General features: G+C 43.1%; 1 pseudogene; it reads left to right on the top strand.

The window, feature by feature from the left end:
* The first annotated feature begins 15174 nt into the window (after positions 1–15174).
* LOC117026762 (proline-serine-threonine phosphatase-interacting protein 2-like) lies at positions 15175–16186 on the top strand (annotated as a pseudogene).
* Positions 16187–17331: the final 1145 nt, after the last annotated feature.

Genomic DNA, 17331 nt, shown 5'->3' with positions numbered 1-17331 from the left:
TTGGCCTCTTGTCCACAGTCCTGCCTCTCAGCAGAAGCATGAGAGTAGGAGATGGTTCTGCTTGTCAGACAAAGAATGCTTAATGAGATATGCTTGGAAGGGACCCGAGGGGTCTTCAGTTTTATATCCTGCTTAGTTGCCCACCTCCTGGCCTCTGCTTACACTAAATATAACTTGGCATAAGATTCACCATCGACTTGGATTGCAGGCCTCAGGTATAAAGGGCCTCTCTTAGCAAAGCCCCAGTTCTTCCCTCTCTCCTTTCAAAGAGGCCCATTTTAAAGGAATCATCTCTCTTTCTTGTAGGAATTTACTGATAACTAAAAGAAATGGCCAAGTTTTCCAAAATCCTGAAAATTTCCTACAGGTCTCCTAAAAGGCAGCCTTGCAAGGCACCTGGTTTGAATTCCAAGATTCAACAGACTACGTCATAACTGACTTCTTCACCCGTGGCTGTTTCAGAATGGCCACCTTCCCAGCCAGAAGCCCGGAGTCCACCCATGTTCCACCTTTCTCCTCAGCCTCACCAGTTCTGCATCGTAGGATCTATTACTTGCAACATCCCACTTCTGGTCCCAGTTTCGTTATTAGTTAGCAACTTGTAAATAACAGAAAGTCCAACTTCGCAAACTGTTTTTAAAAATAATGGAAATTTAAATGGCTCATCAATTGGAAAAATCTACCTTCAGAAGAGGCTTTTCCCAGTGGCTCCGTGATGTAATCAGGACCTGGTTTCTCTCTCTTTCCGTTTCTCAGCTCCTCTTCCTCCCTCTTGACCCAGGTAGAGGTTCCCAGGTAACATGTGGAAGTCTATTTCCTCAAATTAAGCACAAGTATTAGAATGGAGTGTCATGGACTAAACCTCCATCGTGGGCTCCCTAATTCAGCCACCACCATGATTGACGTAAGCCAACCTAGGCCCACCAATGGAGACCAGATAGAATCCAACCACCCAGTCTGTTCCAGAAGAAGAAGAGAGGAGTGGATGCTGTGGAGTCAACTCACAAATATCCCCCTCCCAAGTGGCGTTAGGATTTGGGCAAGTACCTGCACTCTTGTATTTCCAAGCTTTATGCTGGCCAAAGCACTTTGAAATAAATTATAATAAAAATATTTTATATGTGTAAAGTACAATATGTTTTTAAACATATAATCTATGTTCATGCTAGAAAGTTTAAATGCATAAATACAGAGTAAATTAAAATCTCATCACACAGAGATATCCCATTGAACACCCTTGGTGTTATATTTATCTTTCCAGATTTCAAAACAAAACAAAAGCACTAAAAGAATGAGATGGTAGCATACATATTGAGGGTCTCTGCTTTTCTCAACACATACACATTTTCCTCAATCACGTCCAGGTGTTTAAACCCTCTGGATGCATTATCTCGTTTTCCCCTCTGGGTAGGGGTTATTATGATCTCCATTCTACAGATAATGAAAACAGAGGCTTGGAGATCAAGTGAAGAGCAGGCAGCCATCATGTGACCCCCACCCCAGGCCCTGCAGTCTCTGTGTGGGACAGAGGATGTGTTGTTGCTCGTTCATAATGTGCCCAGCAAGCGCTTCTGGAAGGTGAGAGTGGCACTTCCAGAACAGTCCAGTCCCCTTTCCAGCCTCCTCCTAGATGGTTCCAGAGGTCTCTGAGCACTCAGAGGAAGGAAGACCCGTGGGTTTAATATTTACCATCCCAAAGTGCAGTGTCATGGAAACCCAGGGACTCAGGACTCTCCCTCTACCTCTGGGGGTGCTCAGGGCAGGGTGGGCAGAGGGCAAACACTCTACCTCAACTGCCAGCTCCTCTAGTTTTCTGTGTGGGTGCAGGACTCAAGTGCGCATGTGACGGGTGGGCTCAGAAGGCCTGAGCCCCCACCTCGCAGCACTCTAAACCAAAAAAGTTGTAGTAATGGACAGTGGACTAGACTCTGAAGTCAGACCGCCTGGGTTCAAATCTGGCTCCACTAGCTGTGTAAACTTGAGCAAGTGAGCCTATCTGTGCTTTGATTTCTTCAGCTGTGAAATGAGAATCATAATACCTACCCCCTAGAGTTGTTCAGAGGTTTAATAAAATAATCCATATAAACCCCTTAGAAGAGTGTATGGCACAGAATAAACATTCAATAAACATCAGCTATTGCTATTATTATTTCATTATATATCTGGATTAATAAAAATTCTAGTTTCAGGTAATAGGAAACACTCCTGCTGAACTAACAGCAAAAAGGAATTTATTAAAAGGAGGTTCGTCCATGACAGCCCAGGGCAGGGAGGCAGCCAGGCTCCAGAGAGACTGGAAGCAGAGATTTGATCAGTCACCAATCCAGACCATTTTCTATCTCTAAGTTTCTATTCTCTGCTCCTGCTTTATTCTCCTCTCCCTGCAGACCCACCTTCTCCTCCTCCCAATCTTTGCAGCAGGCCCTGGCCTCCCCAGAGCTGCCTAGTCAGTGCATCAAGGCATGGCAGTTCCAGTGGTCAGGAGAGAGAATTGGATTGGCCTAGCTGGGTTACATGTCCACTCCTTGACCAATCAACTATGCATGGGGATGGGGTCATGCAGTGCTAACATGGCAGCTTCTAAAGAAGAGATTGGCCTATGTAGGCTGGAAGCCCAGATGATGAGATTCCATCATTCCATTTCCTGTTGCCGCAAACCAGGTTCATGCCTTGATTCTCAACCTGAGAGGATTCACTCTCATCTTTACCACCCACACTTACTTGAAGGGCCTCCTGCTGTTGTACCCAACACTCTAGGCAGCCATCACAGGATACCCCTTCACACGCACCCCTCTTGACACAGCTCATTGGATCCGGTTCAGCCAACCCCTAAACTTGTCTCCTGCTGACACAATCAGAATCCGCAAACTCCACAAACTCTGAGGGGAGGGCAGTTGTTGACCAAGAGAGATTAAAGTTCAGATTCTCCTGGGGCCATGTGGAGCCATGTGGAATCTGAGGAAAATAAGCATGCCACCTGAGAAAGAGGAGAAGATAGCAGTTGCTCAGAGAAACTGAGGTGAGAGTGACCTGCAGCCCAAAGATACTGAGCAAGTAGCTCCAGTCTCCGACTCCCCAGTTCCCACATCCAGCACTAGAGGGCGCTGGCCCATTCCTGTACCTGGGGAGATAGACACCTGGAATTCCTAGTTACAGCCTCACAGTCCATCTCCACACAAGTTTTTGTTTTGTGTTACCAAAATACCCTACCCAGGAAAATTTGCTTCCTTATTTCTCTCTAAAATGAGCCACAAATAATCCGACTTCCTTACTTCTTTAGGAAGAGAAGGCATAACCAACCCACCCTCTCATTTCTGCTACTGAAAGGTCGTGGGCACGTGCACATGTGTGTGCCTCGAGCAATCACCAGAATCACATCCATTTAAGGACACTTTCGAAGCTGGTTGGCAACACAATACCTCCCTTGTCTCGATATCATCTGACTTCCCTCAGGATGGAGGGGACAGAAAGCAACTTGTTCGACATGTCTTGTGGAAGCACCATGGCCACCAGCCCCATAGTGTGGGCACTGCATGCCTGAGGGCAGTAGGGGAGGGTCCCCAGAGTGGGGTGGGGGGGCTTCTCCAGGCCTCAGAGCTGGGCTGGTCGTGGCACGTCAAAGCAGGGCTAGAGTAGGACTTGCAAGAAAATATTTGCTCCAAATTACTTAGATACAGAAGCTGTTCAAAGACCAGGCAACCATTCACTGGGAGGGAGGAGGGTTAGGTTAGAATCTGCCATGGATGCCACCTGCCAAGCTGTCTTTCCCACACTATCTCCCCACCAGGCCTACGGTCAACCAAGACCTGGCTCCACCCTCTTTTCTCCTCCCATAAATCTTCAACAAATTAAATTAAATTACATACTTAAATTACGTATGCACTAGTCCCCCCTTTGCAGGAACCACTAGTAACACTGAAATTTTATTTCCTTATTTATAAAATGACAAGGTTGGACAAGGTATGGTCTTGGGCCTCATTCTGCTCTGATGGACTAAAAACGGGGTGTCTTATAGCTACTGTGTGTTATGATAATGGACAGTAGACTATTTTATTCCTTATTCTTGCACTGTTTATACACCTGGGTTTTCTGATCTCTCCATATGCTCAACACAGAGGGTCTGTGTGGAGTAAACTCTGACAATTGTTTGCTGAGAATCCAGCTGATGCCAGGGAGATGGGAACAGGTTCCTGACCGCTGGCTGAAAGGCTGATGTCAGACTGACAGCACACCTGACAGGTGACATGTCAACATTCTGGGCCTGGGCTTAATGGCAGTCCCTGGGCTGGGCTTGGTCATCCATCCTCCTTACCTCCACCTTCCCTCAGCAACCATTAGTTAGGCTAAAAAGTGTGTCCAGGGCACCACGAAAGTAGAAGAACTCCCAAAATTCAAACAAAAGTTCATTTTGAGGGGCAGCCAGATGGCTCAGTTGGTTACATCACGAGCTCTCAACAATAAGGTTGCTGGTTCAATTCCCACATGGGATGGTGGACTGCACCTCCTGCAACTAAAGATTGAAAACGGCGACTGGACTTGGAGCTGAGCTGCACCCTCCACAACTAGATTGAAGGACAGCAACTTGGAGCTGATGGGCCTCGGAGAAACACATTGTTCCCCAATACACCCCAATAAAAAGAAATTTTTTTAAAGTTCATTTTGACCATCTTACTTTGCAATCAGTAAATTTTAAATCCAGAAGCATAAACTAGTTTTAATTTTGGCAGACCTGTTAGGTATGTATTTGGGGTTTGATGTTATTTGTATTTCAGAGTACATGGAAAGAGGGTGGTAAGGGGCACGAAAGTGCCCAGGCACCTCTGAAGGTCTACAGTGGGACCTGGTTCTGGGAGGCAGGTCCCCAACCTTAGAATTGGTGGCCCCAAGTCATCACCTCTCTCTCTTTCTCTCTGTCTCGGTGGGAGGCCGTGCTGTTTTATCACTGTCCTTTAAAATATCTTAAGACCTTAGCTGCAAAACAACACTCAACTCATCCAATGTCAACTGAATCCAACTGGTTTTGTTTATGTTGATTTTTTTCCCAGGGGATGGGATGGGAGGGAAGAAAACAGTTTCCGCAGAAAACAATATCAAGGTTGTTAATTGCTCTTTGATCCCAGCTGACCCCAGGCCAAAAGGAAAATCTTCTCATCTCTAGGGCGTTTTGGAAATAGACGGGATGGGGATTCCACAGACAGTTGCAAGTCTGTGGCACCTGGTGGGGTGTAGTGTGTTTCCTCTTAACTCTACATAGTTGTTGGCATGTCCGCGTGTCACCACCTGTACTTGGTTGATATCCTTCCTCAAGTGGAGGCACTTTTTCTCTTTTTTAAAAAACTCCAATGGATTTATTTTAGAATGAAATCTCTGTTGTAAATGGAAAACCAATCTCATTTGCCATAAATAGAAGGTAACCATGACTATAGAGTCAATGAATTCAAGCTGGAATCTGTTCCCTGCCAAAGGCTTTTAGCACGTGGTAGGGAGGTGTTGAAGATATATTAGCCCAGATCGATTGAAATAAATTTGAAAAAAGAAAGCCTTCTCGATATGTGATTCAAGGTTAAGACCCCATCTGGTACCACCCCAGATAGTTTCCTACTCTGGGTTCTGTGAGGCTCTCTCCCTGGGGAAGAGAGATGGGTGGATGTCCTCTGTTACCCACTGAGCACCTAGCCGAATGTCTTACATATATTGAGTGCTCAGTAAATACTTCCTTTATGTCGGGTGCCCTGTGTGCCACAGCAGCCTGCCAGGGCTCAGACAGACCCAGCCAGGGGCCAGCTTCTCCCACAGACCTCTGAGTTGGTGAGGGATGGAGGGAGAGCCTGTGGATGAGGGTGGGAGCAGAGCTTCACTGTCTTGAACTGCTGCGGGTCCTGGGGTCTTAACAAGCAAGGTGCGACTAGGGTGAAATTGCGCCACTTGCCTCCCCTCAGTCTGACACAGAGGGCTCTGGAGAGCAGGGATGAGGCCGTTCTTGTCTCTGGGAGAACAACTGCCCAACGCAGTCTATGAGTTGGCCCATTGATATTTGTAATTCTAAAAGAACAGTAATTTGTTGCCACTTCCCCATGGCCCTCAGCCATGGTTTCCTTTCTCCCTATTTTCAGCATTCAGTGCTAATTACCTTTTGGAGCCAATTGCCACAAGTTCAAATAGGATGTCATTATTTTCCCAGCTTGAGAATTTTATCCCCTCCCTACCCAGGAGGGGGAGGTGCTTTGGAAATGGAAATTCAACTTTGGCAATTCTGTCAGCCTCAATTTCACTTTTTCAAATTCCTGACACCTGGGAGCTTCAGAACAAAGCTTGACCTCTTTGTTCCGCTACCTAGTTCCTGTCTTACCCGTAGTGGAAAGGGCTCAGGCTGAGGGGTTGGATAGCCACATTGGAACCTTGCCCCTGCCACTTACTGGCTGGGTGCCTTTGAGCAAAAGTACTCCCCTCCCTGTTCCTCAAATGGGAATTCATTGACTCTTCAAATTAATCTAGTAATTAAATCCTCACAATAGGCATAAAGGCCTAACACAGTCCCTGGCACATAGTAGATACTAATAAAAGTTCACCTTCCCTTTCCTTTTCGTCCCAGCACCTGGATTTTCCCAGTGGAGGAAGAGACCACTATTCCTAATTTGACCCCTGAATCTGAGGTAGCCAAGCATAAGTGGGTAAAGTATCCCCTCCATGGCCCCCAACCTGCAGGCCCTGGGCCAGCCTCGGCAGAGGGTCACTGGTTACTGAGCACCTACTGTGTGCCAGGCACCACCCACTATCAGAAGGGTGGCCGCCACCCAGGATATTTTTGTACTCTCAGGAAACTGTTACTTGGCTTCATTCTCGCTGGCTCTATCTTCCATATGAGGCGTGAAATTGCTTCCAGAATGCCCAGACATCAGTGCTCCCAGATCTTAAGCAATGGAGTATTTCTAACCACCACCCCCAAACCCCACCACACACACACCAGCTGGAAGTTTCCTCAGGAATAGTAGGTGTTCAGCCCTTCCCACCTCATCCAGCTGTCTGACCATAACCAGTCCTTTTACCTCACAGAACCTTGGCTCTTTCAACTCAAAATGGAGATGACAGGACCCAACTCCTCCCCCACTGTAGCCCCGGTTCCCTCTGGAGTTCCTGTCTCACTGGCACTGCCTTTCATCCACGGCTCACACCAGGAATCTGGGACTCCTCCGTATCCCTTCCTCCCCATGTCTAGACCACCTTCACATCCTGCGTGTTTTACCCAGGAAATCCCTAAATATTTCTCAATTCTGATCACTCCCCTCCATTGCCACCACCACCATCCTGCACCATCCAGTTCCTGACCACAATGACAAAAAGGGCCTCCCTGTGGTCTCAGGATGTAACACTGCTCTCTCTTCTAAGGGCAAATCTGATCACATCATGCTCCTGCCCCCGCCCGTGCTGAAGAGCCAACCATGGGTCTTCCTTGCTCTTGTGCTGAAGACCTGATTTCTAACCATGGCGAACTGGGCCTTAGATGGCTAGTCCTATAAAAAAAGATATAATAATATAATAAAAAGATATAAAGAGATGCAAATCCCTACATTAAAAAATAAGAAAGATCTCAACTCAATAATCTAAACTTCCACCTTAAAGAACTAGAAACAGGAGCAAACTAACCCCAAAGTGATCAGAAGGAAGGAAAGAATAAAGACTAAAGTGGAGATAAATGAAAGAGAGAATATAACAACATGAGAGAGTCCATGAAACCAAAAGTTGGTCCTTTGGAAAAATCAACATTTTTGTCAAAAGGCTGATAAAACTTTAGCTATACTGACCAAGAAAAAAAGAGAGAAGACTCAGATTACTAATATCAGAAATAAAAGTAGGGACATTACTACCATCCTTTTAGAAGTAAAAAGGATTATAGGAGAATACTCTTAACAATTGTATGTCCACAAATTAGAGAACATAGATAAAATGGACAAATACCGAGAAAGACACAAACTGCCATAACTGAATCAAAAAGAAAGAGAAAATCTGAATAGACATGTAACTAGTAAAGAGATCGAATCAGTAAGCAAAATATTTCCAGCAAAGAAAAGCCTAGAGCTAGATGGCCTTACTGGTGAATTATATCAACAGTTTAAGGAAGACCTAACACCAATCCTTTCCAAAACTCTTCCAAAAACTAGAGGCGGAGAGAACACTTCCCAACTCATTCTATGAGTCCATCATAATCCTGATATCCAAACCAGACAAAGACATTATAAGAAAACTACAGACCAATATCCCTTATGAATATACATGCAAAAACCTTCAACAAAATACAGACAAACCAAATTCAAACCAAATACACCATGACCAAGTAGGATTTATACTAGGAATACAGGATTTGTTTAACACACACATCCTGTAACACACCATATTAATACAATAAAGGAACAAAACCACATGATCATCTAAACTGAAAAAAAAATATTGAAAAGACCCAACATCTTTTCATGATAAAAACACTCAACAAACTAGGAAAACGAGGAGATTTTCCTCAAGCTGACAAAGGGCATCTATGAGAAACCCACAGCTAACATCATACTGGTGATACTTTCCGCCTAAAATCAGGAACAAGACAAAGATGTCTTCTCTCACTACTCCACATTTTACTGGGGGTTCTAGTCATAGCAGTTTGGCAAGAAAAAGAAATAAAAGACATCCATATTGGAAAGGAAGCAGTAAAACTATCTCTATTCTCAAATAATATGATCTTGCATATAGAAATTCCTAAGGAATCCACTAGGAAACTATTAAAACTAATAAATTCAGCAAGGTTGAAGAATACAAAATCAGTAATATATTGTATTTCTCTTCAGAAAGCAATAAACAATTTAAAACTGAAGTGAATAAAATAATTCCATTTACATTATCACCCAAGACACCAAAATACTTGGGAATAAATTTAACCAAGAAGATACAAAACTTATACACTAAAAATTATAAAACATTGTTGAAAGAAATTAAAGACCACCTAAATAAATAGAAAGAAATTCCATTTTCATGTCCCATGTTCATGGATTGAAAGACTTAATATTTATAAGATGGCAAAACTCCTCAGATTGATCTACAGATTCAACGGATCCCCTATCAAAATTCCAACTGCTATTCTGCAGAAATGGACAAGCTGATCCTAATATTCATATGAAAACTAAGGAGACCACAAATAGCCAAAACCATCTTGAAAAAGAAGAACAAAATTTGAGGATTCACAATTCATGATTTCAAAACTTACAAAACTCAAGACAATGTAGTACTGGCATAGGGATAGACAGAAAGATTAATGGAATAGAATTGAGAGTCCAGAAATAAACCCGTAAATCTATGGTCAATTGATTTTCTACAAGAGTGCCAATCCCATTCAATAGGGAAAGTATAGTCTTTTCCACAAATGGTGCTGGGAAACCTGAATATGCATAGGCAAAAGAATGACACTTACCACACAACATATATAAAATTAAGTGAAAATAGATCGAAGACCTAAATGGAAGAGCTAAAACTATAAAATTCCCGGAAGAAAACATAGGGGTAAATCTTCATGACCTTGGATTTGGCCATGGATTCTTAGGTATGACCCCAAAAGCACAAGCAACAGAAGAAAAGATAGATAAGTTGGGCTTTATTAACATTAAACACTTATATGCATCAAAGGACACAATCTAGAAAGTGAAAAGATAGCCCACAGAACGGGAGAAAATATTTGCCAATCATATATCTCATGAAAGTCTTGTATCTAGAATGTAGAAAGAACTCTTACCACAACAAAAAGACAAACAACCCAATATTAAAATGGGTGAAGGACTCGAATAGGTATTTCTCCAAAAAAAGATACACACACACACACACACACACACACACATACACACACGCAAATGGCCAATAAGCATATGAAATGATATCTGACACCATTAGTCATTACGAAAGTGCAAATGAAAACCACAGTGACATATTACTTTATAACCACCAGGATGGCTCTAATGAAAAAGAAAATAACCCTCACACATGGCTCGTGGACATGTAAAATAGTGCAGTTGCTGTGTAAAACACTTTGGCAAGTTCCTCAAAAAGTTACACATAGGATGACCAGCAATTCCACTCCTAGGTATATAACCAAGAGAACTGAAAAATAAGTGTTCAAACAAAAATTGTCCATCAGTGCTTATAGCATTATTCACAATAACCACGAAGTGAAAAGAACCCACATGTACATCAGCTCATGCGTGGATAAACAAATGTGGTGCATCCATACAACCGGACATTATTCAACCATAAAGAATGAAGTACTGATACATGTGACAACATGGGTGAACCGTGAAACCATTATACTAAGGGAAAGGAGCCAGACATAAAAAGCCACGTATTATATGATTCCATGTACATGGAATGCCCAGGTCAACAAATCTAGAGGAACACACAGCACATTAGTGTTTGCCAGGGGCTGGGGGCATGGGGAATGGGAGTAATTGCGTAATGGCTACAGAGATGGACCTTAAAAACATTTTGTTAAGTGAAAGAAGCCAGTCACAAAGCACTACATATTACATAGGCAAATCCATAGCAACACAGAGACAGAAATTAGATTGGTAATTGCCTAGAGCTGGGTTGGAGGTGGGGGGAAATGGGGAGCTACTACTTTATGAGTACGGGTTTCTTTTCAGGGTGACAAAAATATTCGAAAACTGATTGTGATGATGCTTCCACAACTCCGTGAATACATTAAATAACATTTAATCATGCACTTTAAATGGGTGAACTACATGGTAGGTGAACTATAGCTCCATAAATGTGTTATAAAAAAATTCTTGGGTGTGATATTGGTACCCTGCTCACGTAGGAAAACGTCCTTGTTCTGAAGAAATGTAAATGGAAGTATTTAGGGGTAAAGTGTCATGATGTCTGCAACTTACTTTCAAGTGGTTCGGCAAAAATCAAAGAATATATTTACATGCAGAGGTGCTGCCCAGTACAGTGACCGCTAACCTCAGGTAGCTCTTTATGCTTACATTTCAATTAATTAAAAGTAAATAAATTAAAAACTCAATTGCTCAGTTACGCCAGCCACATTTTAAGTGCGCAGTAACCACATGTGGTTAGTGGCTACAGTATTGGACAGTGCAAGTCTAAAACATTTCCTTCATCGCACAAGCGTCTATTGGCCGGTGCTGATATATACAGAGCGAGAAAGCAAATGTGGTACAATGTTAGCAAATGGTAAATCTTGGTGAAGCATATATGTTTCTTGTATTATTCTTTCAACAGAGGGATAGTAACATGGTAAAGAATTCCCAATGTGCATTCCAGGGGCCCGAGTACCATGTGAATCCAGGTTCTCTGGAAACTTCCAGATCCTTGTCTCAACAATCTGTTCTGCTTGTTAACACATTGTTTCCAGGATCCTTTCCCTAAAGGAAGGTACTCGCATAGTATGCAATGCCCTTTGTACCTCTGTTCTTTCACATTTCTTGGAAAGGTATTACAGGGTCGTGGTTTGGAGCTAGATAGACTCAGGTTCCTACTCGGTCACTTAATTAGATGTAACATGACCTTGGACATGTTACTTAACCTCTGAGCCATAGGTCCCGCATCTGTAAAATGAGGTTGTGAACAGTGATGGCCTCTTGCATTACAGAAGGCACTTAGCTTTGATCCTAGCAGCAAAGTGTTTATTATAGGCAGCTAAGATTGTTCTAGGGTGAGGGAAAGATGAGTTGGCTGAGGCTGCAGGTGAAGCCTGTATGGCTTCTCACCTTGAGGAGTTTCCGGTCTAAAACGGAGGTCAGCCAACTGCTTGGGGACCAGGACCCCTGTGTTGGCGATGGAGGGCTTAATTTTGCCAACTGCAAACAAACAAACAAACAAACAAACAAAAAGAAAAAAACAAGTACCGTGACTATTTAATAAAGTTAAGTATTGCCGCTATGCCGGCGTTAAAATGCCCTTAATTTCTGGAAAGATGGAACTAGGTTGCTGGGAGTTGTGGTTTTCTAAATTCTGTATCAGTCCCTGTGTCACTTCTTTTGACACTGCAAGTCTGGGAACCACAGACTCAAAAGACACTTGAGGACAGGGTGACGGGCAGAGACAGCCAAGGCCAGGGATCAATACATTGAATTCCCCGGGCATGTGACGGTTTATAACCAGTCAGCGAAGCAGTAGACATTTGCCTGTGGGAGCAAGTTTCTGAGAAGGCATTTGCATCATCGTTTGCTCAGTTGCTTAAGCAATTGTTTCTCTAGGACTGGCATTTTCTTCCTGTGCTTGCCTGCTCCATGTAAGCCAGATTTGGGACAGAGTAGAGCAAGGGTAAGGTGAGGCTTCACGTAGCAGGAGAGAGGCAAGGTCAAAGGAGAGTAGGCTGGGCTGGGCTGGCCCAAGGGCACTGGATTGCCTTCTTTCAAAGGGATTTTGCAGGATGGCTCAGAATCCTATCCGGCTACCTTCTTGCTTTGTGACCCAGAGCAAGTCACTTCACCTCTCTGAGCCTCCATTTTCTCATCTATTAAAATAATGTGCCTTCCCCGTGGCAGATAGTTTCTGCTCTTACAACTACGTTCACATTTCAGACTCAGTTTTCTCAGCTGTGACATGGGCATAAAAACCATACCTAACTCATGGCATGGCGGTGAGGATTAACATTTAGCACAGTTCCTGGTACATAGTAAGTACTCAAACGCTAGCTAATATTGGCCATAAGCTATGACTACAAATCAACAATCCCTTATCTGCCATCTAAAATTCATAAAGCTCTGAAAACTCCATGTGTTTTTATAAGTTTACCCCTAAAACTCATTTGATGGCAAAATGAGTTCAGGATCTGAACCGACGCCAAGCTATTTATGGTCTTCATGGGATGGCTCACTGATTGTGAACATATGGATGTAGGTGATTACTAGGCGTGGCCCCAGAATACGCACCAAATCTGAAAATTTCTGAATTAGGAATCACCTCTGGCCCTGAGAGTTTTAGATTGAGAACTTTGAGCGTAGAGTAGGGAAGATGTGATAGAAGCATAAAATTATATGACTGTGGTTAAAGTCAGGGCTTGCTGGATACAGGGAGTTGGGGACACCCTTGGTGCTGCAGGAGCCTTTGAGGTAAAGAGAGGGAGGACCAAGTGGAGTGGGTCTTAGTTACAACAGAAACCAACTCTGGCTGATTGAAGCAGCAAGGGAACTGTGGAAAGGGTATTGGATTCATGCCAGGGTATTGGGAGGTAGGAGAACCAGGCTTAAAGTCCTCAGGGCTAAGAAACCACCAAAATCACCCACAGAACCACTCAGGTAAGAATAGCTGAGCTCCACAACCACAGCCTGCAGTGCCAATCCTGACCCACAACTGACGCCAGACGAGGGAGGTCACTTCCAGCCCAGCTGCTGCTGCCCCCATAGGGCACAGTCTCTCTGTCCTTGCTTCAAATGGAAAGTCGGGAGTGGGACCATCTGATTGGCAGAACCATGGTCACATGACCGCGTTCAGGCTGCAAGGAAAACAAACATATGGAGAGTTTTGCTTTTAAAGTGGGAGGCAGTTCTGCTTCCGTCACAACTCCTAAGGAAGGGATTTCTCTAGAATAGAAACAAGGGTTTAGTTGTCAGGCAGCCAAAACAAATAAGAAGAGGCAAAGGCTCAGTAGCAACTTGTGCCAGAGGAGGGGTTGCTCCTACCTGGGCCTTAAAGGATGATCAGTTTTAGGCTGGAAGGGGTTGTTGAGTGAACTCAAAAAGAGTCTGGAGGCGTTGGCTAGAAATAAGTGGTAAAGATTTATTCAAGGGTCCTAGGGTTTGCAAACCAGAAGCACAACTAGGCAATACTCAAAGAGTATTCCAAAGAAGAAAGAAAAGCTAAGAGTTTTTATAGTAAAAAGTACATTCTTGAGAAGAACCAGTCCTGCATTCTTAGCCTCTGGATTCGTCCAAAATAGTAATACTCCAGATGACCAGTGGTCTGGATAAGGGGTATCACGAGGTCTGGATATATGAACATTCTTTCCTTAGTTCTTCAAGGGGTAGTCAGAGGTTTGATGTATACCCAGGTATTAATGCAGGACTAGAAAGTTCAAAAGTTTAAGTTCCCAGGCTAGTTAAAGTAAAAATAGAATTGTTTCCTTATACCTCAACATACTGATTTTAGTAATTTAGCAGTTTGACTATAGTGATTCTATTTTGTTTCTTCAACTCTATTCCTTGGGTAGATGAAGGGTGGAGGAGTTCTGCCTAAGACAAGGGCCTACGTGTCTGGCTAGAGGGTGCCTACTAGATGACAGTCACTGAGCTAAACACTTTATTCCCATTTAATCCTCACAACTCTAGGCAGCAGGGGAGCTATTATTAGCAGTATTTTTCAGACAAGGAACCTGATGATCAAAGAGGTTAGGTCCATTTGTCCAAGATCATACAAGCTGGAAGGGGGCAGAGCTGAGATCTGAATACAGGCAATCTGACACCTGGCCCATAACCCCTACACCAAACAGGAAATAAATATTGCGTGCCTCCTCCTGTCAATTGATAGTGGCTGCTTGGAGTCCTGTTTGAGAAGTATTCTGAGGTTGTCTCTGATCTATAATGTAAGAAGGGCTATGATCAATTGGAGATGTCTTCTTAACAAATTTGATGTGAAAACTCAAAATTCACATGCTTTTCAGTGAACATGCAACATTTATCAAAATTGACCATATACTAACTCATAAAAAAAGATTTAACACATTTCAAAAGATTGAAATTATTCAGATTATATTCTCTAACCACAAAGGAACTCAACTACAAAGCGAAATCAAAAATAAAGAAAATCCACAGCTGCCTGGAAATTAAACATTACAGTGGTCAAAGAAGAAATCAACATAGAAATCAGAAAACATTTGAACTCAATGATAATGAAGATACGATATATCAAAACGTGTGGGATGCAGTTAAGGCAGTTCTTAGAGGAAAATCTGAAGCCTTCAAATATTAGAAAAGGAGAAAGGCTAATGGATGATTAGAGTGTCCATCTGAAGAAACTGAAGAAAGAACAGCAAATCAAATACAAGGAGAAAAAAAAAAGAAAGAAGAAAATAAAGAGACGAGCAGAAATGCAAATCAACAACACTAAAAGTTCGTTCTTTGAAAGGATGAACAGGCCGCCGCTAGCCCACTCACCGTACTCGCTGACAGACCGGCCCTGATGGGCTCACTGTTCAGGGGGATCTTCTGGAGTCCCACATCCTCAGGATCATTGGCGAGGACGACATCGTCCAGCATCTGAATAATGGCCGCAAGAACTGCAAAGAATTCGAAGACTGTTTTAAAGAAAGGGCATCAATTGAAGAGAAATATGGCAAAGATCTGCTCAGCCTCTCTAGGAAGAAGCTATGTGGGCAGTCTGAGATCAACACCCTGAAGTGGTCCCTTGAAGTCTTCAAGCAGCACGTGGACAATGTGGCACAACGTCATATTCAGCTTGCACAGACGCTTAGAGAAGAGGCCAGGAAGACAGAAGAATTCAGGGAAAAGCAAAAGCTACAACGGAAAAAGACAGAGCTAACCATGGATGCTGCCCATACACAAAAGAGCTTACAATTCGAGAAAACCAAGGATGTAAAGAAGAACTAAAAGCAGAAATGCCAAGACAAAGATGACGCAGAGCAGGCTGTCCACTGAAGTGCCAACCTGGTAAGCCCACAGCAACAAGAAAAGCTTTTTGTGAAATTGGCAACTTCCAAGACAGCAGCAGAGGGCTCAGACGAGGCATGGATGCTGCACGTCAATATGCTGGATAAGGGCCGAGAAGAGCGGCACAGCGAGCACATCAGGCCTGTGCTGTGTTTGAGGCTCGAAGACTACGAACAAAGAAACTTCTTTCGGAACGCATTGTGGTTACATGAGAATCAGCTGGCCGAAACAACGTGTCACAAGTGATGACATGTATAAACAAGACCGTAAGAGTTTAGAAATGTGCAGCATTGAGAAGGATATTGAATACTTTGTGAAGCAACAAAAAACCGGACAGACTCCACCAGCACCCATCATGTCTGAGAATTTCTACTGCCCCCAGAAGAATGCAGCCCCACCAGGAGAGGCTACAGGGCCTAACTTGGCAAGGAGGGAACCTCTCCCAGTTCCCAAAAGTTACCAGATAACCCGGATTGTTCTTTGGTTGATCAAACTACGGTTTGATCTACCAGTACTATCAGTGAAAACAAATCTTTTTCTGGCTGGTGCTTCCATGGCATGGAAGGAGGTACTCAGAGAAGCAGAATTTGTAGAAACTATGTCATCGTGAAGACTTTGAAGCAAACACTTGCTGTCATTTTTTTGATATTTTAAATTTATGGTAGACATTTAGTTTAACTTACACTAATGGAGTTCTGTGGTTTCTAAAACAAGTTTACAAATTGCCCCAGACTGAAGAATGATCCTTTCCTAATCGGTTACTAAAATTGTGAATGAATTGTGTTTTCTACTTGATTCAGGACAGTCTCTGGATTTGGAGCGTTGACACTTGGAGGGTGGAGGTCAAGGATGGCTACAAAGGAGTCTGAGCCATCAAGATGCACAAGAAGCTCCTTTGGCTTTGCAGCAGCGTGCTATGGCATTTCCACAGTGACACACACTCTCAGCGGTGCAAGATTTAAAATTACCTTCCTTTTGGCTAGAAGACTTAGAGGCCTGAGATCATACTTTCTCATTTTACAGATGAGGAAATGAGGCCCAGAGGTGTGAAATCAATTTCCTCTTTGTCATCCCAGCTGAATGGGTACAGAACCATGACTAGAATGTGAGTTTATCCCACATCCCCATTCTTCTAATCTTTCCTGAGGCTGTGATGCTCATGTTGAAATTTAAGATGTCAGATGTTTTTTGCTGGCATCTACTCAATTGGGAAAATGACCAGGGGTGAAAGGTCAGATTTATTTTTATATGGCTTACTTGTGTGGACTGAAATACAGAGCAGCATATTTAAGTTAATCTAAGAAGCTTTGATTGTACAATACGCCATTATTTTCTATACCACTAAGGAAGTTGGGGAGAGCTGACAATTAACTTGCAGCTGTTAATGGCTATGCCCATTTGAATTTGAAATGCTAAAGTGTGCAAAAAAAAAAAAAAGTACTTCCTAGGATGAATGAAATATGGTATTTCGACTCTATTCCTGAAGAGAAATTTAGAGTCACAAAGCTAGTCCTTAGTCCTAGGTCTTAAAGAATCTTGCCTTTGCTAGATCCTGGAATCTTTAAAGTGTCGATCTTACCCTTTCACAAAAATTGGGGTCTTCCTTTTGTCACCCACAAAGAGCAGGGAGATTATGTACCTTTTGTACGACATTAACCATTTGTGCGAA

Source organism: Rhinolophus ferrumequinum, chromosome 9 (genome assembly GCF_004115265.2).
Source record: "Rhinolophus ferrumequinum isolate MPI-CBG mRhiFer1 chromosome 9, mRhiFer1_v1.p, whole genome shotgun sequence".
Classification (NCBI taxonomy): Eukaryota; Metazoa; Chordata; class Mammalia; order Chiroptera; family Rhinolophidae; genus Rhinolophus; species Rhinolophus ferrumequinum.
This window is presented reverse-complemented; position numbering and strand designations above follow the sequence as displayed.